The 25,375-nt window shown below is 40.1% G+C and overlaps 1 protein-coding gene across 7 annotated transcripts in view; it reads right to left on the bottom strand.

Moving 5' to 3' along the window:
• The window catches only part of VSNL1 (visinin like 1), an 89,168-nt gene that overhangs the window by 4,986 nt on the left and 58,807 nt on the right, over nt 1-25,375 (bottom strand). The gene's annotated exons all lie outside the window — the stretch shown is intronic.

The raw sequence follows: 25,375 nt of genomic DNA, 5'->3' as shown, positions 1-25,375 counted from the left end.
AGAAATATGGCTAAGAGGCAGACACCCCAAAATACTCAAAAGCCCAAGAACAGAGCAAGGGATTGGGAAGAGTCATAGCTGGAGATTCCAAAGACCAGTTCTAAATTATTCTTGGAGAAACAAGAACATACAGTTCAGTATCCCATTAGAGGACCATAAGCAAGCTATGACTACCTCTTGTTCCATTTATTCCATTAACCTCACATAGCAGGGAGAAAAACATCCTTCTGCTCTTCTGAATTTTTATCTCCCAGGCAAGACAAGGAGTTTCTCTCTTCTGAGGTGAGGAAAGCAGTGACATTGCTCAGAGCTACACCTTGGCATTTACCACCTAGTAAGGTGAACAAATGGAACAGATGCCTTTCTAGTTTGGGGTTTATTTTTCATTCTTTTTTCTCTGTATGCCTCCCTCTAGGGAAAAAATGCAGTAAAAGATCCTTTAGGGACTGAAGGCACTCTTCTCTTGTCTGTACCTGCTGATTTGTATTCTTTTTAGCTCAGAAAGACTACAAAACATTGTCAAAACTTGTTTAAAAACCTTCTTGAAGACTTCCATTGGTCTGTTCTGAAATGATTCATAAGAAATGGAGTAAAAGAAAACCAAAACAGCTGCAGAGTAAAAGAAACCAGCTCTGCTAGGAAGTTATTTGACTACTAAAATACAGCAAGGCCTTAGTAAGGTGTAAAGACACAGACTTTAACTATTTTAAGGCTAGTCTGAGCCAACTGGCAATATGAGACAGGGATCTCTGGAAGATAGCCATTTTAGGTAAGGGGGATATGAGGAGAGCAGTAGAGTCTGCCTTATTATGGCACTGAGACATGATCTCAGTCAGTGCCTCAAAAAACAAGTAAAGAAACGGAACTGGGATTTTCTGAGGCTACAGCCACTGAACAAGTTGGTGACTTCAGCCTCCTCTGCAAACCCTTGTCCAGTTGATCAATCTAAATTTGAAAGCAACTGGTTCCCTTCTGCTCCAACAGTACCACTGAAAAGTGCATTCTAAACACCAGCATTGTCTCCTGCTTTACCCTTTTCATCCAAAAATCAAGATGACCTCTACCTGCCTGGGCTTTTTACAAGAGGCAGTTCCTTGGGTGAACAGACACTGGTCACTCCTTTGGTTCTGTTTCTCTAGCCTTATCTCTTGCTTGGCCTGTGCATTTCCTGACTGGTTGTGTGTGAAGGAACTGTTATCTCTGCAGACAGCTACCAATTAGGAAAGCATAAAGGAAGAGAGGGAAAAAAAGTCCCTCTTGTTCTGTTTTTTAAATCTTGGAGAAGATTGGTTTTCTGATTCTGAGCTCCTAGAGTGGTTTTAGACACCTCTCTGGTACATGGGTGGCTGTCAAAAGGTTCTGGAATAAAAGTATCTAGCAAATAGCATCTACAAATTGTACATAACTGAAGTCTTGGGGAAACTGATAAACTACCTAGAAATATTTATCTGTTTGACCGCAGATACTTGAGCATCTTTGAAGTGCCGTACACAGACAACTCTGTGACCAGTTCTATTCAGATCAACTTTGGGAGAGGCCTACAGCTAAAACAAAGCATATGCTAAAGCATATGGCTGAAGCTTTTGCATATGGTTAAAACATAAAGTAAAAAACAAACCACAAAACCAAAAGCAATACACTCCTCCAGTTCCCCAGCAATGCAGGATAGATGTCTACTCCTTGTAACTCAGACTAAGTCTCTTCCCAGCTATCTTCTACATTCTTTTGTCTGAACAAATGTTTTCAGTGCTTGCCTACAAAACAGAATTTCCAAAATCACAGCAGTGGGATGATGCAACAGATTTTCCCTGATGAAAGGTCTCAACTTGGACATGGAAACCCTGCACGCTCTTCCTTCCTCTACCTGAGGCAAGCTTAATGAGCAGCTCAGGAGAAAGCACCAGCTACAGCATAGTATGGATCAGGGAACTATGAATTCCCCAACTGGAAACATCTTGTGTGATCTAATGTTAAATGGATCGGAAAGAGAACAACTCTGTTGATTTTTTTAACAAATTAATGGTTGAGGAGCTGCTTTAGGAGATGAAGGATTTGGATTCTAGTATTTTTCCCACTACATGCATAAAAAAATAAATCTACTTTATCTCAGGTAATTTTCACAATTCTTTCACTCCACTTGCACCTTAACCACCATGATACTAAGCAGAACATATATTATATGCAGTATGGGCCAATGCAAAAGATACAATTACTTCAACGGGTTTTGAATTGGACACGTGATCATGCTACATCTGAATGTATTCCCTTACCACTTTCTAGCTTTCTCAAAGGTTTTCCCCAAGTTACTATTCATTGGATGAGATCTTTAACCAACTGGAACACATCCAAATGTTGTCATTCAAGTCCAGACCCCCAGGGACTTCTAGGCAACAAAGGCAAAACCTACAAAAGGGCACAGGCAGTGAAGAGCAATTGTCTCTATAGCCAGGTCTTCCATTACTCCAAGGTGTCCAAATGATTTGGCTGTGGATTTCCAAGGGCTTTTTTCATACAAGACTTCTGTCTAGACTTTGGAGGTTCTGTTGCCAGAGGCAATTAAATACATGTGACAGTGTTGAAGTCCTTCTGTGGTTCCTATCCCCAGCTGCCCTTTAAACGAAAAGCATTTAGATGCATTAAGATAACCACTGAGCATTTCAGTCTTAAAGCTCTCCAAGGCAGTTTACTGCAGAGACATAACAGGCAATGAACGAGCACCCAAGAACTTGGCTCCACAGAGGAGGAACAATTTCAGCAGCTATGCATGCTTCCATTAATAATGTAAGGGACCTGGATTCCTGAGATGCAGATGCTCCTGCTATGGTCCTATCTCTCAGCCACAGAGCAGCAGCACATCAGCAGGGGCTGTCTCGTTCATATGCATTGAAAATGAAGTGAGGGTTACAACAACTTAATTGCATTACCAAAATCCCAGAGGGTGGAACTGGATGATGTTTTTACACTGCTGTAACAGATTCAGACATGGTATTCAGAATTGTGATAGAATGATGACCCTCTTCTTAACCTTCTCCTCTGTTCCTCCCTACTCTGCATTATCACTCCGTTATGCAGAGAAATCCTCGGAGAGGTCTAAAAGCTTTCACAAAATCTCCCCCCCAGATACAATACTAATGCCACTGATCTCCATATGAGCTGAAACAAATGCTGCACTAACAGGACAGATGGGCATCCTCAACCTCTGCTCCACCACAGGTACAGCCAAAGGAAAATGGGCAGGTTGGATTGGTCTTGTGGGTTAAAAATGCATGAAAGCTGCCTGGAATAGCAGCAGGGTTTTGTGGAGTATGTTTCAAAGCTGAGAGCCTTGCCCAGCCATAGCTTCTGTGTATTACCAGGCTAGTTAGCTGACAAATTTCTTTTGCTTACCTATTTTTACTTTGCAGATGAGGCTGGAAAGAGCAAACACAGCCCTAATAAACTCTATCACTCCAGTGAACTGTATTTCCTCTGCCTTCCAAAATACAACTAAATGGATAAAATTGGTAATACTATGCCGGAGTGTGTAACTTCTGGAATCAAAGATCAATGTATTACTCTAAGGCACTAAAGCAACTCAAGAAACAGCAAAATTGTCAAAGCAGATGATGGTATTTAGCTTGTCTGTGTGTAGGACTGAAGCTACTGCTGATGAAATAAAGCAACTTCATCCATGTATTTTTTGTCTTGCACGTTAATATAGATACACCACTTCAGAAGTCAGAATCATTTTGTGCTCCTGCTATGGCTTATCCTTCATGGGCACAAAACATTTCTTGTTTCTGCCTTTTCTCCCATTTTGCCTTTGAAGGGTTGTTATCATCTTCCAGCTTGCCATACATACATACACTTTACATGCAAATCATGTAAGTCCCTGCTCAGTATCTGGGAGAAAAGACATTTTCTGGCTCAACTCTAGCCTTTTTATTGTGTTTTACACAGACAAAAGGTCCACTGGAAAAATGCAGAACTAGAGAACACAGCGTCACAAAGAAGTACTGCAGGTCTGCATGGTTCTTACCAGACAGACTCGTTTGGAGGAATCAAGTTCTTCTTTCAAGTCAGCCAAAAAAACTAGTCTGATTGTGTTTTGCTGAGTACCAGGGAAGAGATTTCCTCACAGGATTAAAAGGGATTGATACACAGAAGGGATACAGACCTGAACTTTTCAGCTCTGACAAAATTCACTGCTGCAAAGGAGAAAGCAGCATAGTATTTTCTGCAGCAAGGTGAATTAAGAAAAAGAAGTCAGGGGTAAAGCATCAGTGGCAGACCAGGAGTGATATCAAAACATGAGAAAAAAACCCCAACAATTTATACACTGTCTCAGAGCCAATCTTCACAGCCCCCATAGATGCTGAATGTAGTATAAATGTATTCCTAAGCACATCTGAAGTGTAAAGTAGAAATATCTCATCTAGGAAAACTGCCTCTAAGTCACCTGGCTTCAGCTTGCTGTCAGGTCCCAAGGCAGTGGACACCATCCACAGCTGTGGGTCTTTAGGTTTCAGCAGCAGCCAAGTCACAGCACTGAGCCTCTGGAAAGGATAATCTCAAGAACCACCAAAGGCCAGTCTAAAAGATTATTTGGATTCAGGTCTCAGTTCTCCAAGTTTAAATTTGTGAGGCGTCCTCACCTCAGAGGTGCACTGCAAAGATAAACACAACAAAGAACTGTGCCTATTTCAGATACTGCTGCAGTGGGAGTCATACAAGCAGCAAGAGCTGGGGAGAACTGCCAAATCTCATGGATCTTTTCTGCTGATGCCTGTGCTCAGCAGCTTCAATGCTGTGAACACGTATGCATGCATAAACACATGGGGAGACTTACCAGCAGCTCTTGTTTCTTCACATAAAATAGAAATATTTAGAAGAGCCAAAAAATGTAATTTCTCCTCTTTGTGTGGAAAATCTCACTATTTGTACAAGCTGAAAGGGGATCGGAGAAGAATCTGTGTCTTATTCAGACTTTGAAGGACTTTGAATAGCTCTTACATTGTTATTAAGAATCAAGTCATCCTGACTTGCAGATGTTTTTAGCCACTGCATAAATGCTCACTTGAAGCATATGGAGAAGAAATATTTGAGAATTTAGGATCTTGAATAATCAACATCACTTCCTCACAATTGTCAGACATGGGTTGAGTGAATAGAATAGAATAGAACAGAATAGACCAAATAGAATAGACCAGGTTGGAAGAGACTTTCAAGATCATAGAGTCCAACCTATCATCCAACACCATCTAATCAACTAACCCATGGCACCAAGCACCCCATCAAGCCTCCTCCTAAACACCTCCGATGATGGTGACTCCATCACCTCCCCGGGCAGCCCATTCCAACGGGCAATCACTCTCTCTATGAAGAATTTCTTCCTAACATCCAGCCTAAACCTCCCCTGGTGCAGCTTGAGACTGTGTCCTCCTGTTCTGGTTGTGAGAACCAGAGATCAAGCACACTCCACAGGCTGTGATAAAGCAAGAGACACACTGTAAAGAAAAAAAAAAAAAAAAGAAAAAAAAGCTAAAAGGCTGGAGGAAGATGGATGGGAAAAGAGAAGCTGCTTCATCTCAAACGTCCATCTGGTGGCAAGGTCTACCTCTAAAAACAACTTTCAACCTGAAAAGTTAATCTCTCTATTCACATTTGTGGGGAATTAGTCATTAAGTAGCAGGAAATGAATCGATTTTCAATCTCAGCTTTTCTTTGATTAGATTTGGACAATAAGAAACTTAATTGAGCTGTGGTAGTGCTATAGGTCAATACACTAGCAGATCAGTTATTACTTGGTGCTAACAACAAGAAATCTTCAGAGAAAATTGTCATCAAAATAATTAGTATTGCTAGTGCATAGCAGGATGACTACCACTGATTAAATGCTATTTCTCTTTGATCTTCCTTAACTGAGCAGCAGCACTGGGAATCTTTATTTAAGTTTGGCCCAGTCTTCCACTACCCCAAGGTCAGTGATAGCACAGGGCTATGACAATGTCAGGATCCCGCTGTGCTGTCGCTATGCCCCAGCCTAATTACAACATCCTTTTTCTTGACACCATGTTATCTCTTTAGGAATCTGGGAACATACCAGATGGAGAATACACTGATCTGGGATATTTCTTTTTTATTTTCTTCCTTTTTCCTTCTCCTCCTTTTTTTCCTCTTTTTTTTTTTTGTTTTTAATTTCTGGAAAAGGCTTTATTATCCCAGTGAGTTTTGGCTTTAAAGGTTCAGAGTATTAACCTAAGTGCTGTGCCTGCTGTGCTGTCAAGTCTTTACTGCAAATTTTCCAAATGAACAGGACTATAGAAGCATCAGTAAGTGCTATCCCCAGCCAAAAAGGGATTTGAAACACAAGCCACTAAAGTCTGAGACAACCATCTTATGAATATACAGATGGAACTGCAGAAAAAATTCCCATGCCTGAAGTACGTGACTGTCTCATATACTTATGTAACAAGTCCTCCTAAAATCCCTGTACATATGGAGCTGTTAGAGGACAGCACTGCAGAAAGGAAACTGCAGAAAGCAAAGGAAAATGCCTGCAACTGGAAGTATCAGAGAACTGATGATTTTAACCTTACGAATTCAGCGAGTGCTGAACGAGAAAATCCCTTTTCCTGATATTTAGTGCAAAACCTGCTAATTCAGTTATAACCAACAAATAGCTTTAACTTCTGAAGAGATACATCAGTTCTCTTACGAGCACAGCTTACTTCAGTGGACTTAGATATCTTTTCCAGTTCACAAAACCTGTGACTGTACAGTCCATGTAGTCCATGAACTTTTCCATCTGAGAAAGGAAACTAAAACCTGAAGCCCAGAAACACCAAAGGAATGGAAAAAGGGGAACGTTGTATGGTACCACAAGCACCTTGAGAGAACTTGATCTGCTGAGAAAAGCACTGAATATTTAAAGAGAGAAAATGGGAAGGGCTGATGGCCCCCAAAGTGCCTTGCAGTTCTCTGCCATCAAAGTCTAGGAAAGGGAAGCACAGCCTGCACCTCCAGGCAGCTTGATCCCAAGGGGAACACATGAAGTGATGAGACTTATAGCAGCAGCCTCTAGGTTGGTCAAAGTGCGCACTAGTGTGGCAAATTAACCCTGGGCAATGCACTTGGAGGGGTTATTTTTTGTGTTGTACCCAAAATGTTTAAATATGCCTAAAGGATAGGCAGAGTTAATGACACAGTGTACTTAGGAACCCACTTGGGTAAATCCTGACATCTCTTTGCTTGGAGACCACACAACATCTGTCCCTAAACTCCCATGGGCTTTGCATACAAACAGGTATCTGATTTGAGTTGTTAACAGGATGTGTTACAGAATAAGGTTTCAATACAGAACAAAAAGGGGAAGTGAATGGGAAAGACCTCAACACTAGAGGCAAGCAGGGATGGTAGCAATAGCAGCAGTATTTCCCAGAATACATAAGGGACAGGTGGGCAATGATATTTTTCCCTGGCATCCCTAGGCATAGCCTATTGAATATTTTCAGTTCTATGTTTCCAAGCAACCCAAAAACTCACAAAGGAACTGTAATAAATTGAAGCCCTAATAATTTAAAATTGGAAGAGCTCCCACATTTCCAACTGCTACAAGGCCTGTCTCAAACCTTTTATTTTGCAGTGAAGCTGTGAGCAGACAGATTTTTCAGATTTCCTTCTGAAAATTTTGCACATCCTGACTTAGGAGGTTTGTTCACCTGTAACCCTTTCAATTCTGTTCTTATGGTTAATAATAATAATAACAACAACAACAACAACAATCATCATCATCATCATCATCATCATCAAACAAGAGCCTTTTTATACACACCAATTTTAATATGCCAGCTTTGTGAGATTTTCTTCCATAGCCAAGCTTTATCTTATAATACAAAACTTTTGAAAGTTCAATGCCAAGACTTACAAGCCAAATAATATATAAAAACCTTGAAATGTCAGGATTCTTGTAAAAAAGATCATGCATATATAACTACATATATATATACACAGAGAGAGAGAGAGAGATGAATATATAGAGATATATTTAGAAATTCTATATACCAAAGGAGTGGACTAAGTTAGTTTTTGCTTAGAAAAAAAGATCTTGGATGACAACACTCTTGAGCTCACTGAGATATGAAAACCCCTAGTTTTATTTATGTGAATTGTTGTGCATGTAGTTCCACATGAGCAACATTATTATTATTGCTGTTAATAGAATAGAATAGAATAGAACAGACCAGGTTGGAAGAGACCTTCAAGATCATTGCATCCAACCTATCAATCAATCCAACCCACCTAATCAACTAAACCATGGCACCAAGCACCCTATCAAGTCTCCTCCTGAACACCTCCAGTGATGGTGACTCCACCACCTCCCCGGGCAGCCCATTCCAATGGGCAATCACTCTCTCTGTATAGAACTTCTTCCTAACATCCAGACTAAAACCCCCCTGATGCAGCCTGAGACTGTGTCCTCTTGTTCTGGTGCTGGTTGCTTGGGAGAAGAGACCAACATCCGCCTGTCTACAACCTCTCTTCAGGTAGTTGTAGAGAGCAATAACGTCACCCCTGAGTCTCCTCTTCTCCAGGCTAAGCAACCCCAGCTCCCTCAGACTCTCCTCACAGGGCTTGTGTTCCAAACCCCTCACCAACTTTGTTGCCCTTCTCTGGACACGTTCCAGCAAGTCAACATCCTTCCCATTAGCAATAGTCACAATATCTAGGAACCTTGGTTGAGCTACATTTGGATAAAATATAAACCTCAACATAGAAGAAAGAGGACAAGAAACCTGGAGGGCTTTTCTTTGTGATGTGATCAAATGGATTTTCCCAAGGGTGGGAAAGGAGAAGGGGAATGACACAGTCCATTGTGTCACCTTCTGGGAATTAAGAAATATGTGCAGGTCTAGATGAAAAATGGAATGGAAAATCCTTATTTTTTTCCCCATTAGTAACATTCTTTGCCATCTGTAGAAAGATGTAGAAAAACTCCCTGTGGGCCATATGGATGAAAGTTTTTACACGGAGATGCCATCTCCCTGGATATTCTGTTGCTGTGCTAGTACTAACTGTGTATATGACCCCATGTGGACAAAATAGGGATACTGATACCAGTGATACTTAATACTAGGTGTTTCCCAGAGGTGCCCCCTTTTTAAGCAACTGGCCAGCTAAACAAGCCAATGTCATCCTACAGAATAGAGCTTCTCGGTCTCATCACTTCTACTCTGACAAGTTCTGGGGCATGTGGACTTCTACGAGATTAATTTCAGTGAATTGGATGTTTGGAGGGGGAAACTGCCCCATGGATCCTATTTCCTCAGTATTGTAACTTTGTAATATCATTATTTCCAGTGGATTTCTGTGGTTTTATCCCCTCTTTCCAGGTATTAGATATGACCAAAAGGGCTCATTTTAGAGAAATCCACAAACCTACTAGTATAAACTAGAACATGCTACTTGATCATTTATGGCATTGCAAGGTTGTTTTCTCCCCTGTATTTATTTGTTTAAGTAGCTTAAATCTTTCAGCATACAGTATCTTTGAATTTCAGCTTCTTTTTGCCAGGAGAAAACTACCACTGAAGCAAAAAGCTAAAATGAGTAGAGCTGCCTCTTCTGTTACAGATAACCAGCTAACAGCTTACCTGTCACTTGGTTCCCTTAACATCTTACAATTACTTATATACTAAGTCTGTAAATGACTTAACACTAGAATGCAGCAAGACTGCACAAAGGGATAGTATACAATAAATGCTAAAATCTGCAGAGAATCATAGAATTATGGACTCATAGAATTATTTAGACTGGAAAAGACATTTAAGATCATGCAGTCCAACCATTAACCTAACACTACCAAGTCTACTGCTAAATCATGCTCCTATGCACTGTCACACACATCTACACTTCTTTTAAATAATGATTCAACCACTTCCCTGGGAGCCTGTTCCAGTACTTGACAATGCTTTAAGTGAACAAATTTTTTCTAATGTCTAACCTAAACCTCCCCTGGCATAACTTGAGGCCATTTCCTCTTATTCTTTCACTTGGAGAAGAGACCAGCACCCACCTTGCTACAACCTCCTTTCAGGTAGCTGTAGAAAGCAATAAGGTCTCCCCCCAGTCTCCCTTTCTCCAGATTAAACACTGTCAATTCTTTCATCCTGTCTTCATAAGACTTGTTCTCCAGACCCTTCACAAGCTTTGTCACCCTCTCTGGACCTGCTCCAGTGCCTCAGCGTCTTTCTTATAGTGAGGGCCCCAAAACTGAACACAGTATTCAAGGTGTGGCCTCACTAGACAGACACCAAGTTACCTTCAATTAAAAATTACCTAAAATGATGAAACACTCCCCCTACATTAGTAAAAGGGATTCATCCACGTGTGTGCTTAAAAGAACGTATTATCCATGCCCATTCTTCCAACAACAGGATATCTGATTGCATGCACTACTTGACGCTGCTCTAAGGACAGAAGTTTCAATAACTTAATTAGGAGCCATCTGAAAAGAAGACACAATATAAAGTGCTTAAGCAATTGTCGTTGTTCAGGCCCAGTTGCAGCTGAGCACCATGCAGCTGCTCACACAACAAGCCCCGTGGGTTGAGATGAGGAAAGTTTAACAGAACAGCATAAAGAGAGAACAGCAATCAGAGGGAACAATATTAATGAAATAGAACACACAGCGAGTAGCACTGACCATGATGGCCTGGCTCAGCCACCTCACAGTCACTTGCTCAAGACACCTGCATCTGCCTTGGCCAGCCCTCCCCTTATCAGTATGGTATTGAATACCCACTGGTGGTTCAACTGCCTGTCTTGGCTGTTGCCCCTTTCAGCTTCTTGTGATGAGGAAAAGAAACAAAACAACCCAAAACCTTAACTCTATCCTAGCCAAACCCAGGACAGCAATACACTTCTGTAATGCTGATTCCTTGCTGCTTTACTTATTCTGTGTGACAAACAAAACCAATGTCCTTATTATGGTGGTGAATGCACTTTCATTTCAAAATCAGATCCATTTGAATTCTTCCCCTCAGCTACATAAAAATCTCTAGAAGTCTGAAAGCCCAACTGAATCCACTTGTGAGGAGCAAAATACAATGTCTATTTATAGACAGAGCAAAGCATTACTAGAGGGATGAATCAAAATCAATGTTCCCCATTAATAAACATTACCTCAAAAATGCACTCAAAAATGTAGACTGATGCAATTTGAACTGCCCAGTAGTATAATTATGGTAACTAGCTCTCACAATGGGGAACAACTGTTGCTTTTCCGTACTGAGTAATGAATATGAGTAATAGATTTGACTTTTTTCCCCCAAGTGTTCTGGTAAACATGTTAAATAAATCAGGTTGTAGGCTTTCATGAATATACAACAACAGCTACCCAGTCCTTAGCAAGCATGGAAAAATACAATAATAATGGCAAAATTGAGTTCAGTATTGGGATGAGAATTTGAAGAAGGATACATGCCTTCAGATAAGTTAGCTTTCTTAACTTGTAAAGGCAGCAGATCGCATAATCTTTAATACTCCTGTATCCCAGAGCCAATAAAGAATAATGAAAATCCCTACAGACACTAGTGTTTGATCAAGAAACTAAATAACAATGACCAAATTATTATGTTTCCAACTGCTTTCTATAGGGATTCTGGTTTACAGCTGCCAAGAGGGATGGTCCCAGGAATACTGTTCTTGGTGATGGCAGTTCCCAAATGTCCTTTTAAAGTTTGCAGCTGGGAGACATAGTCCAGTTGCTGACATAGCTCCTCTAGGAGTTGACTGCATATAATGCTTTCTAGAAATTAGTTATTTCTAGAGGAACAGTAAGGACATATTTAATGCATATTTGATAGATTCACATTTCACACCAGATGCAATTAAGGGTGAAAAATAATGAGCTAATTCCATCAAGTTGTTAAATTCTCCAACAGAAACAAAACAGCCAAAGTTACAAAAGAACAAGGATAATTCATGAAACTATTCTCTCAACTGGTTGCTGTTATCACAGATGTAACAAATAGGCATCTTTTAGCAGAGAGGTTTTTCTGAATTTCTCTTCCCATTGCATTCCCTTTTCAACACACTCCTGAATTAGAACAGAATAGGCCAAATAGAATAGACCAGGTTGGAAGAGACCTTCAAGATCATCGAGTCCAACCTACCATCCAACACCACCTAATCAACTAAACCATGGCACCAAGCACCCCATCAAGCCTCCTCCTAGTCAGATGATATTTAAACCTCCAAACATTTTGTAATTCATCTGCAAGAGGCATTCAATGGACAACTACTCTCTTAGGGCAGCTGTCTCTAGAACAGAACTCGTTTCAGGGACTCTATGCAGCATCTTATTTAAAATGTATACAGAACTGGCACTTCATCTGTTTTATAGTTCATCCCCTCATAAAAATAGAAAAAGACACCCCCTTAGTGTGAGATCTTTATGGAGAGGCAGCAGCATCTTCATAACTGTGGTTACAACCAGATTTCCTTGGAAAGAAGTCTCAAATTCTTTGCATCTTTCATTTGTGACAGCCAATTGCCTAAGGGTGTTAATACTGTCCAGGCAAAGACCTTCAACAAACCAGCCAGGGAATTCAGTCTCTGAGGATGCAAAAAATAATTTCTGAACAAGAGAACACAAGACAACTGTATATAGTCCCTGATAAACAATAGGAGAGAAGAAACTTAAAATATGCCACAGACAGGGCAAATCTAAAGAAAAATAATAGCCTGTCAACCTAATGCATGCCAGTGCTTTTTAGTGCTGTCAAAATTTTTTCTCTATTAAAAAAAATATGGATAAGCTTGTCTTCCATGCTGAGGTCTAGGGTTCAACTAGAACACATAACCACTGGCATTTTTTTCCTACAGCTGGGATTGAGCTCAGAAGAATAGAATTAGAATAGAATAGAATTAACCAGGTTGGAAAAGACCTTTGAGATCATCGAGTCCAACCTATCATCCAGTGCTATCTAATCAACTAAACCAAGGCACCAAGCACCCCATCAAGTCTCTTCTTAAACACCTCCAGTGAGAGTGGCTCCACCACCTCCCTGGGCAGCCCAGACACCTAGTCCAGTTGCCAGGGCAGATATAGCAGCATCATCTACAATAATTCTGAGCAGAGCCAACTTGTAATAAAATCCTAAACCACAGCACCAGAGCTCTAAAACTGAACAGTCACTAAGCAGTCACTCAATAAACACCATTAGCAGTTAGAAACAGTACTTTGAGTAGTCTGAGTATGCTAGAGAGAAAATTCTCAAAGCACCAACATTTATGAAGGTCAATCTGAACCTGCTTACTGAGGTAGCTTTGTTCTTCCTTTCTTATGCAAGTGTTGGAAAAAGTCTGTATCATTGGCAGCTCAGTATCTCCTAAGAGTGTAAGCAGACACCCAGTTCTGAGGAAAACCTCAGAGCTCCATGGTATTTTCACAGGAAGCTGCCAGTTGGAGACTCTCCATGCCCATTATTTTGTCTCTTCATTCGAGGAAACTGTTACAGTACACTCAAAGCAATCACAGAAAAAGGTAGATTTTTTCGCAGCTGTCCAGGTTATTCATGAAGAAAACTATCTAAAAATTGAATCTAAATAAAGTCCTGCTGGCAGAGAAAGAAGGTATTAAATTCAGTAATTTTTACTTTCTGTCAGCATCAAAAGATCTTCCAGCCCCACCTCAAAAAAATATTTATGTCTGTTTCTCTTATTCTCTAGATTTCTGACTGCCACTTAGCTGTGGACAGTCCTGATATCTAAGCAGTATCACAAGACCTACATTTGTCATCTGTGAATGTACTATCTCTATTCTGGCAGCACTGTTTGCTGAAAAAAATATAATATATTTCTGCAAGCCAATGTGTTTAAATGTTCTGTCATGTTTAGGTTAACAGCCAGCCTGACAAACTCCAATTTACTGCTCATTGCCTCATTCTTCTTCATCAATGGAAAGAGATGCTGCATCTTGATGGGGTGATGTATCCCACGACAGGCTATATATCCCAACAGCAGGCGTGACCTGAATTCCATTCCAGGTAAGTGCTTTGTGATTTCCTGGGTTATGAAGGAGTCCCTGACTATAAGCTGAATATAGCTCAGTGAAGAACACGATTTTAGTTCTCACTTGAAATACAAAATGCGCTTTCCTCGTGCTGTCTTTAATGACAATGTACCAATAACCTTTCCAGATTTACTAATTAACTAGCCAGTCCTGTTGCAGTCTCAGTAAAATTCATAAATATCTCCAGTTTACAACAAGCTATTCTAACTGCTGATATGAAATGACAAGGAGAGAAAGGCAGTGAAGCTTGAATGTGATGAAAATTTGAGGTCACGGTGTCATGTGTTTGAGACCTGTCATGAAGCTGAAATACAAGTGAAGCTGTCACAGTGATACAGTGACAGCACATTTCAGCATGCTGATGAAGTGACTAAAATCCAGAATGACTGCAGAGCCAAGGGAAAAAGAAAAAGCCGGCGGTTTTTCCCCTACCTTTTGTATGAAAATAGGAAATATTTGGTTCTGTTGTCCTAGGAGCACACTCTCTTGAGATGTCAGTCTAAAGCAACAACTGGCCAGTGTTATATTTATAGAGTGGCAGAACACCTTCTCAACTAAAGTCTGTCCGTGATATTTCTATTGCTGCAGTGGAGCTGTGTTTTCACAAGAGGGTAATGCACATATTCCACTCACAGCGAACTAATCTGTGCTTTTTCTCTGAGAGCTATCAACAATTCCATTGTCTCAGGAGAGCTAGCAACATGTAGATTTAGCTAGCTATACCAATTGGTAAAATGTGTGGTTAATAACAGGTTTTCAGTTTTAAAAAGAGCTGTTTTAACACCTACAGAAATGCGAGGGATTCCAAAGTGCTTTGGTAACATCAGTCTAATATCACAACCTACCCACAGGGGTGGACACCATAGTACCAGCACAGCAAGGCAACAAAACACATGAAATTGTGAAATCATGCGTAAATAAACCACCTACCAACCCTGTCACTTTCATACCTGATCTAACACCCTATAACTTTTTGGACCCATCTGCTTGGGATTTTTGGGTGGAAAACACTGTGGAATATTTGTTCTAAATAGCCTTTAGGAAAACTCAAAAAAAGGCCCATCCCATACTTGCAGACTCAGTCCCCAGTGAGGCACAGCAAGAGCACCGGAGTGGCTGCCCATCCACTGCAGAGTCAATCTGCACACATGACATGCTTAGGGCTGACACTAGAAGGTTCAAAGCTCATTGGTTCCATGCAAATTATTTATACAAGTTACAGACACTGGTAACCCAACATACAGACAGTAGGAGGTGTCGACCTGATATTCACACTACATGGCACGGAAGCACATAATGCTCCCCAGGAAGACTATCAAGAAATCCCAGACACAACTGTGAGAAACAGAAATTTTTAACATTTTGGATATTGGCAAGAACTAGCACAGCTGCATCATCAACAGCTCTTGCACCATGGGAGCACACGGCACTACTGAGAGGGCAGGCAAATTTCTGGCTGCTCTGAGAAGCCCAGGAATTACACTTTCCATCTAAAGCAGATGATATCTTGGTTTCCAAATACTTTGGATTGTGAATCTGATCTTATTCCAAATTCTCCATGGAAAGGTTGGTGGGTTTTTTTGGTTTTGTTTTAGGCATTAGAAACAAATGCCAAGGCCAACCAATGAGCTAAGATGAGGCTTTTATGTCTGTGAGGCTTTTATGTCTGTGTTGTGTTTCCGAACAAGTCCCAACCATTTACTTAGTCAGTGACATTTGAATACCACATCATTCATTGCTTTTACATTGCACTATTTAAAACCAAGTTTTCTGCCTCACTTAAAGATTGTCCAAAGCTGAGGAGCAGTATAAAGCATGAAAAATCTAGCAGGAGCTTCCACAGTGGGTGACCAGTTTCATATTGCCCCTGTGCCTCTCACTGCTTAACATTTCTGGTGTGCTAAAAGTTAGGCAGCATCCAAATAAGCTTCAGAGAACTGGCAGAGCTCCAGGGCTCTGAATATAGTGACCATTTTCACTGGAAACATTTATGACATTGGAAGGAAGATTGCCCAGTGTTCCTTACAGTACACCAAGATCATGTAGGATTGTCTTCCCTGTGCTTGGGAAGCAGGTACAAAGAGGCTATGGCACTGCTTTACCTCCAGAATGCCCTTCCATCAACATCTCTTTTCAGTTTAACTTGAATAGATAAGAGCAATTTAATTTTTCCTGCCTTTGACTTGAAGGTTTTGTTCTGAATGTATTTTGACAGCAGAAATAAAGACAAAGTTTTAATAGAACTAACTGAACCACAAACTGAATTATGTATTTCCATTTCAGGAGACAATCTCACTGTTAATAACATCACTCTCCTTCCACAAGCATGCATGACAGAATTCAAAGCAGTTCTATGTTCCTTCACAGTATTTTGTATCTGGCAGTAGCTATGCAGCACACAAAGCCCCTTCTTACACGTGTATGTGTCATGTGTCTTACTTGCTTTGTCCAGGAGTCAGGGTGGGACCATCTGAGCTGCTGAACCAGTTTGTCTGGAAAATTTGTATGCTAGTGGATTAAAATGCAGACTGAGCCCTGGCAATGTCGCTGCTTTGGATCTCTGCCTAGAACCTTTATTTCTTCCTATTCAGTGTTCTCTGGAAACATGCAGCAGCTGCAGGCTTTCTATAGGACCCTCACACCAACAATCTTTCCGGAGAATGGAAACACATGGCAAGGCAGGGTCTAAACTATACTGACAGCCTGGAACATCTGAATTTTCCAACACTGGAACTTCATTTTCTTACGGAAACAACTGCAGTCACCGAGCAGCTTACTAAAGTGGGGTCACATCCTGAATACACACTTTGCTCACAGATTTGTTCTTAATTGGCCTACACCCACTGTAGTCATCAAAAGTGCCAATAAAGCGAAGGCATGTCTTATTTTGTGACCGCAAGAGAGGAGATTGAAAGAATTTACAGCAGCTGCTAAACATATGCTCTAATGACCAGCACTGGATTATTAGTAGTGACCTAGATGTAAAAAGCTTTGATCTTCTTACTCCTGGGCTATTATCTAGTTTCTAGATCTCTTAAGGTCAATCACAGCAAATGAAAGTTAGGATGAGTGGAAATTGTGCATGACATAAGAGAAAAGACCATGGAATATCAACCACAGGCATTTCACTGAATAAAGTAGGCAGGCACCAACAAATGTGATTAATATGAGCAAGCCAGAAAACAGCATTACATTTCAAAGAAATCTAGGGGTGAAATAGCTTGAGGTAATGAGATACAAAATCTTTCACATGTTGGTCACCAGTTTTAATCCACCGCTGGTTATAGCAAACTTCAGACATTAATATCTGACAGCTGTCTGATACTGATGTAGAATGAGGTGGAGGTCCTGTTTTAATTGCTAGTGGTATCTGCAAAAACTGTAATGCTGTTAAGTCTATACAGGATGGTAAAGGACTGACTGGGCATCGAGAGAGGACCTCTACTCTTACTGAAGAGCTTCGCTTTCTGTTAGTGTCAGCACAAGATATCTCAAGGGTAATAAACATTTGTGAAGGAACCGAGGATAAAGAAAGCAAAAATGTTAAGAGAGCTATGAAAACTGCTGCCTTGATTCATTCTGCCTGGACATTTTGCTTTCTGCCATGAACAGTGCACTCTTCATGCTCTTATGCAATGCACATTTTTACATATAATAGTGAAATGATCTGAAGACATTTGTTTGCAAAATTGACAAATCAAATATTCTAAAAGGAGTAGTTTATGGTTTAAAATGGTGGCTTTGAGTCCTTCTTCACAGCTACCAGCGTCATTTTATCCTCTCAGCATAAGAAGCATGCCAAAAAAGGAGTCACGCTTATATTTTTCCCTTTAAAACTCCTCCACTTGCTTTTGGAACGGTGTAAATAACATGCAAGAGTCACATTTGCAAATATTTTGCATTCTGCAATTTCTTGCTTTCATTTTACATTTTAGAATTGTGCAAATTCTATATTACTGATCATTAGAACAGTCTCCCCAGTTGTTAAACAGGGACAGAATATTTTGGCTGGTTGGTTGTTTTTTCTTTGAGTATTTTTCCTAGGTAAACAAATAAACAACATAGAAATGTGCTGAGGTAGAACAGCCCTGGGTGAGAGTTTTCTCAATTTCCAGGATAATTGTGCTTTAGTAGTTTCTAGCTAGCTACCCATCAAGCCTATAAGGTAACCACTAGATGGTGGTGGTGTATACCACACAGGGAGTACCTAATACATTTTTCTTTGGCTGTTTCCAAAACTGGAGGAAGGAGAAACATTTCAGCACACTGTACAGACCTCTACTGTAGTCTAAGTCAAACAATATCCTTGATCCACCCCAAGCAAGAGCCAAGTGCTTAACTTGCTATAGGCTGTTGAGTCACAAAAGCTTCATAACAGAAAGCCTTAACACTTTGGGAACATGTCACACCCAGTGTGATACAACTAAGTGCTGCCATTGACGGAAACAAAAATGAGGCATTCAGGAATTTCTCTAGACGTCATTTAAAATAATCACATTGAGGCCTATCATGCTATGGTTGCCTTCCCTGAATTTAGCTCTGTAACTGTCAGTGGAAACCACTTGCTTTTTCTCTTATGGAATTTACATGTTCTGTGGCTCTTCCTTCAAGCAATGTAATTAAAAGAATCTGCTTAGCATAATTAATTTGCAAACAGGTTGGATGAAATAGGATTGTATCCCAAAGGCTTTTTCAGCTTTAAGTACAAGTACTTCTTCAAGTGTACTGTAATCTAGAGTCTCCTGTATATCAATTTCTTGCAGTCTGCATTTTAAAAGCTCTCCATTTTGCTACAATTGGCAGCCCAGTTCTGAGTTGTGCTGCTAATTACACTTAGACTATACAGCTCATTCTGCAAACCATGTCCCCCAGAGTATCCAGCCTCTCAGTAGAAGGAGGCTGTGTAATCAAGGGTCTTTCCAATGTTAAAGATGTTTTGCTGAAATTGATTTGCCTTCTTCAACAATTCTCACCCCAACCTGATCTGGAACAAGATGGCATTTTAGATGTTAAATGAATATTACAGTCCTTCATAATGAACCAGAGAAATGCTGAGGGAATGGGGAGGGAGGAACACCTTCCTACAGGAAGCAGCTGCTTCTGCACAAACACTTGGTATTATGCTCTGCTAGAAGACTGATGTGGTGTAGTGAAGCGCCTATGAAATTCACCTACCATGCACACAAAAGTCATGTAGCAGGGTCATGGTTTCTAATGATTCTATGATATTGCCAACCAATACTATTACAATTCAAGCCTTAGTTATACTGCTTTTATAAACAGCTATTTTCTACACAGTTCATCAGGTAGTGAACAGTGTGATGCTGCTCAGGATATTACTGACAGGGAATGCTTGGGAGGGAAGTTGTTCATTAATGACTGGAGGGAATGAACTTACACGATGCTATCTCAAGCACTGAACTGGCCATTCCTTGAAAGTCAGACATGAACTCCAGATAAATCTCAGTCTAAAAATGCTTCTAATATGTGGAAGCTTTTGAGCAAATTCATCTATTAATTAATTATGAATATTGCCTTTATTAATTAATTCTCTTCCACACACAATCACTGTATTACACCACTGTAGTGTTAAGGGATGTATCACAACTAAAAAAACCCATGGAAATAGTCTGCAGTGCACACCCAAAGCCTTGATTTCCAAACTTGAGAGAGACAGGAAGGTTTATCAAGATCTGTATGTGAGGCTTTTAATTACTAGGTTTTAAGTACTAAATTTAAAATCAGAATGATAGGAAAAAACAATAATGTAATACATTTTATCTTATTTTAAATTAAGAGAATGAGAGAGAAACAAGAACTTTATTGCTTCCACACGCTTCATGATCTTAACTACTTAATATAAAACATTTTATTAAACTCTTTAATAATTGAATTTCATTATTAAATATAATATTGAACAAACTATTAAACTTGTTAAAGAGTGGACAGATAACCTCTTGAGCAGCAGACTCAGAGAAACTCATCACTGTGTCTCACGATTAAGTGTCTGTGTGAGTTCTTTGATCACAGAATCACAGAATGTTAAGGGCTGGAAGGGACCTCAGAAGATCATCTAGTCCAACCCCACTGCCAGAGCAGGATCATCCATACCAGATCACACAGGAATGCATCCAGATGGGTTTTGAGTATCTCCAGTGAGGAAGACTCCACAACCCCCCTGGGCAGCCTGTTCCAGTGTTATCTAATAAGGTTTCAGTGCATGTTGGTGTCTTTGTACAGGTATTACGATCTTGTGAACGTGTAATTTGCACAAACTCTTCTCAACAGTACTTCCTTTCTGTGAAGATGCTCATGTTACATTTTCCAAATCAGACCTCACAAACAAGGAATTGGCAGCTCTTGCTTGGGAAGTGCTTGATCTCCTTTATGTAGATTATCAGCATCTACATTTCACCTCTGAAACCAGAGTACAGCATAGGGACATTTAAGGCATAGACTTCAGCACTGAATCATCCATCCCAGGTCCCTTTTTCATGGCAAAGGCAAATAAAGTATGATCTCTCTCCTGCTGGCACAGAGAAAGAGATCAAACCCAAGCAAAGTGCTGTAGTAAACAGAACTCTGACTTGTGAAAAATGAGGTTTGCCATGCAGAACAGGTACTGCTCACACTGATTGCATACATCACGTTAAGCCCTCCCCTAGCAACAGAAGGGAAAATAACCACGTTCTTGGTCGCACAATATGGTGAAGGGATAGTCCACTGACATTAGGCAGTTGGACTCAAGAGTTTAAAGGTCTTTTAATGATTCTATGATTCTTGCTGGAAAAATACTTTTATATATAACAGGAAGACATATTTTAAATATGAAGCCAGTGAGAACAAGACACGTCCTTAGTGAGTTCAAGAATTGCCTTACAAGACCAGCCAATGACTTATAACTTTTCAATTTAGTGACAGCTGATTATCCAGAGGAACTAAAGATTGTTTTGACAGCTGACTAAAATAATTACAGCTTTTGGACTCTTTTTCCCCCTTCTACCTTTCTGTTACCAGAACTGTCCATTTGACTCTGACCCCTCTAATAGTAGACTGTTCCTACTTTACCAGTAGATTATTTTAGCAGCAGACTGCTCCTGTTTTATCTATAAGTGAAATAATACCACCAGCTTCTCAGCACTGTTTATTACTCCTATACATCATAAAAATTTGCAAGGGCACTTTGGGATAATGGCTTGAAGAAGACAAGAATGAAGACTATCTGCTTTCTCTGGATCTGCCCTATGTTCCCAGATTCAAAAGCTGCTGGTTCAGAAGTGATAACATAATCCTTGCCCTCCACAGAGTCCCAGCTGGAGTTGCTGCAGGCAGAGCTGCGAGCACAACCATTGGCAAACACAACTCTCTGCTGTCAGAGTAAATGCAGTACAGGCTCTCTCCTCCTCCAAAATCAGTAGCATTAAGGGATTCATTCTCTTGGCTAGTTAACCCAGGAACAAAGTTCCTTCCCTTCTCAACAGGGCTACTGAAAAGAACAACAAATGGTTGCCTTGGCTGATGTCATCCAGATGTGTTTTCCACAGAATCATAGAATCATTTAGGCTGGAAAGGAACCTTAAAATCTTTGAGTCCAACTGTACACCTAACACTGCCAAGTCTAAACCATGTCCCTAAACATCATGATTACATGTCACTTGGGGTTAATTTGTTTTTGTTTTACTTGCAAGTCTTCTATTTGTGACCCATGCGGCTATTTAATTTTCAGTCTTATCTTGCATTTCAACTACTCCCTGAACACGTTTGCTCAAATTCTTTCAGTAAAGTTAAAGTACATGAGTCCAGGTGAGGGTTTTAATGGAAGTGCTGGTATGTGAAGTAATCAAATTATTTAGAGATTTATTTTTCTTCCCATAGCTTTTCTCCACTGGTGCCAGTGACACAATCTCTTTATTCCAAGCACTTCAGGTCAGTGCCTTCAGGCACTGCTATTCAAGAAGTAATAAGATCCTCCGTTATGAATCACAATACACAGGAGAAAAAAGTAGCCATACTCCATGAGATAACAATTACTGCTCTGAGAACAGCAGTGAGATTTTCAAATGTGATAACCATTGCTCCTCCTTACAGCTTTAAATATATCCCCAGAAGCAAAGACAGCTTAGACTGAGAATACATTGCCCTTTAAAATAGCATTAACTATTATAGTCAATAAAAACAATAAAGTATTGTGAGACACAAGAATCCAGAAAATCCAGATAAAGACCTGGCATGGATATTAAAGGGAGCAGTTGCAAAGGCTGGAGTTATCTGAAGGCTACTTGTTTCCTGAAGATCCTCTGTAGACAACAGTGACAGGTTTCATATGGGGTTCAATCAGAGAGCTTAAATGAGATCCTTCTCCCAGATGATCCAAGGGAGGAGTCTCTCTCTTTTCTGTAACTTGAAGAAATCAAGGAGAAGCTCATTTCTCATTCACATAATCACAGAATGATAGCAGCTGGAAGGGACCTCTGCAGATCATCTAGTCTAACCTGCCCTGCTAACACATGTATGCCTACATCAGGTTGCACAGGATTGTATCCAGGTGGGTTTTGAAAGTCACCATAGAAGGAGAGTCCACAACATCTCTGGCCAGTCTGTTCCAATGCTCTGCTACCCTCAAAGTAAAGACATTTCTCCCTAAGTTCACATGAAACTCCTGTGCTTCAGTTTGTATACACTTCCCCTTGTCCTACCACTGGCCACAACTGAAAAGGGCCCAGTCCCACATTCATGACCTCCACCCTTTAGCTAATTTATCAGCACTGAGAAGATCCCCTCTCAGACTTCTCTTTGGCAGGCTAAAGAACCCCATATCTCTCAGCTTCTGCTCGTAACAGATGTTCCAGTCCCCTAATCATCCTCATGACCATCTGTTGGACTTTCTCCAGTAGTCCCCTATTCCTTGTGAACTGGGGAGCCCAGAACTGGATGCAATAACCCAGTCTGGTTTCTTGTATGTCGCTTGCCATTTTTCTATTTTTTATTTTTAAATGCAGTGTGGGTTTATTACAGAAAGAATAAACTAGTCCAAACTTTAAAAAATTATGTTACAAATCCAGTTGTTCTATTTTTGTTTTCCACAGCTCTAAATATGTTAGCATCATTTTTTTTTTCTCTGCAGTATTTTGTTTCATTGTTTTCCGTGGACTAAATATTTTCCCCCAAATGTCACAACAGTTTTGTTGCTTCGTTTCAACAGTTTTGTTAGTAAAACAGTGTGTACCAAAGTACAAGCAATACACATGAGAATGCTTTGTTTCTCACAGCTCTAGGGTTAAAGGATTAGATGTATACACATCATTTCCAAGCAAACCAGGGGAACTAAAGGAAGTACTAGGAATTTATTGCATAAACTGCCTGTCTAAAATGACATTTTATGATGTTGTAGTCTCATCAGACTGTGTCTGAAAGTGCAGGAAAGCGTAACTATTTTGTAGGAAACACCTCTTAAAGGCTTTAATAAAAAGAGCTAAATGCGTTACTTGGCTTGTAGTGTTATTCTGAAGGAGGAAATGCCTTGAAGAATTATAAAATGCCTTCAAAAGCAGGGGAAAAATACGAGCAAACTTTAGAGGAGAGTAAAGAACTTCTGGTTCTCTTGTACATGATGAAAATCTGATGTCCTCTCTGTCCAAACAGTTTGAACTTGCTCATTGACAATGTTATCTTTCCTACGGAAATTTATCTTCCTGCTGTTAGCACCATGCCAACACTGCTGCAAAATTCACTTACCTGTCCTGTCACTTCAACCTGCAGCCTTTTTGGAACCTCCTTTTTTCACTTTCTCTAGGCACAACTGTAGATTGGGTCTGCACTTCAAGCAGCAATGTTGCCTGTAACTCTCTACATTTTTGGAGCAAGCAGCGTTATGTATTTTTGCAGTGTGCACTCACTGCAGCGTATTTCTTCCTTTTCAAATGTCTTCTTGAAATCTATCTGCAGCCACCCAAGGCTTGAAAATGGTCAGCTGGCATTTGGGTTGCAACTCCAAGGGGTTTTGGTATTGTTTTGATCACATTTATTCTCATAGTCCATTTCCCGCCATCTACCACCTCCTCCTTAAATGCACACTATACGATCTGCAGGCTTTTAAAAACCATCTTTACGCCTTGATACAACATCACTCATCATGTACACTTATATTTAAATGCTAATGCTATTATCTGCAATAGTTTTTCTAGCATCCAAACCATTTCTTAGAAACAGTCTCATCCTGTCAAGCCAAAGGCATGAGACCAAAAATACTAATAGAGTGTCAATCACATCTTTGAAAATCACTTGAGACTGACTCATTTCTTATCCAAATGTAAACACATTTCTCTTTAAAAAGAAGCAAAACCACTACACAAACTACAATTAATCAAACTTGGTCTGGGTAGAAATGCTGTATGCATTCAACTAAATTTTCTTCTTGATGTTCTTCCTGCTACTTTTATCCCATTATCTCATACTGTATGCAGACCCAACAGCTTGTGGTATGATTTGGCAAAGCGAAAACCATCGAGCAACAGTATATTCTCAAGAGCAAGTCACCTCCATGTAACAAATCAATTGACTCTCTAAATTTTCTCTAACATAATATTACCCTTACTTACATGTTTCTGGAATGAAGTTGTATTCCTCTTATACCTCCACATTTCTACCTATTTCCAAACCCAGATTCTTCACTTGCTGTTTTAAGTACATTACACATCTGCATTTCTACCCATCATTTTTTACAGATCTGGGATTTAAACCCAGGCTTTGGCAGGTAACTCAGCCCTGTTGCTTAGCAGCAGCTGAGACACATGTAAATGCAATAACGGAAATTCTCCCCATTACAGAAGTGGAAAGCTCCTGCCTGCTAAAAGCGGATGTTTATAAATTGGCCAGAAGCACAGTAAGTGGCAATATCGGATTTGAAAAATTCTTTCCAAACAAAATAGAGTCTTGAATACAAATCCAACCAGCCTGACACAACCTAAACAATTAGACAGACTGAGCTTAAAATACCAAGAGACTGTATTTAATGATTGCTTTTATGTATTGATTAGTATTTTAACAGTAAACCAGACCACACTCCATTTCATTTAATTGGTGAAATAATGGATTTATGAAAGCCAACTGCAAAACTTTCGCTGCCCTGATAGAACTGGGACTTCATGTTACCTCAGTTTTTTTCATTAAAACATATTTTTGAAAACACTGACCCAAGGGTCCCTGTGGATCCAAAGCCAACTGCTTAGCACTCCATCTCTGCATGAAAGAATACCTCTTAATCTTACAGAAACATGTGGATTACAACTGAAGCTTCTTAATTCTGTGGAACCATAGGAA

Source organism: Dryobates pubescens, chromosome 3 (assembly GCF_014839835.1).
Source record: "Dryobates pubescens isolate bDryPub1 chromosome 3, bDryPub1.pri, whole genome shotgun sequence".
In the NCBI taxonomy this organism is placed as follows: domain Eukaryota; kingdom Metazoa; phylum Chordata; class Aves; order Piciformes; family Picidae; genus Dryobates; species Dryobates pubescens.
Note: the sequence above shows the minus strand (reverse complement) of the source record. Positions and strands in the feature narration are given on the sequence as shown.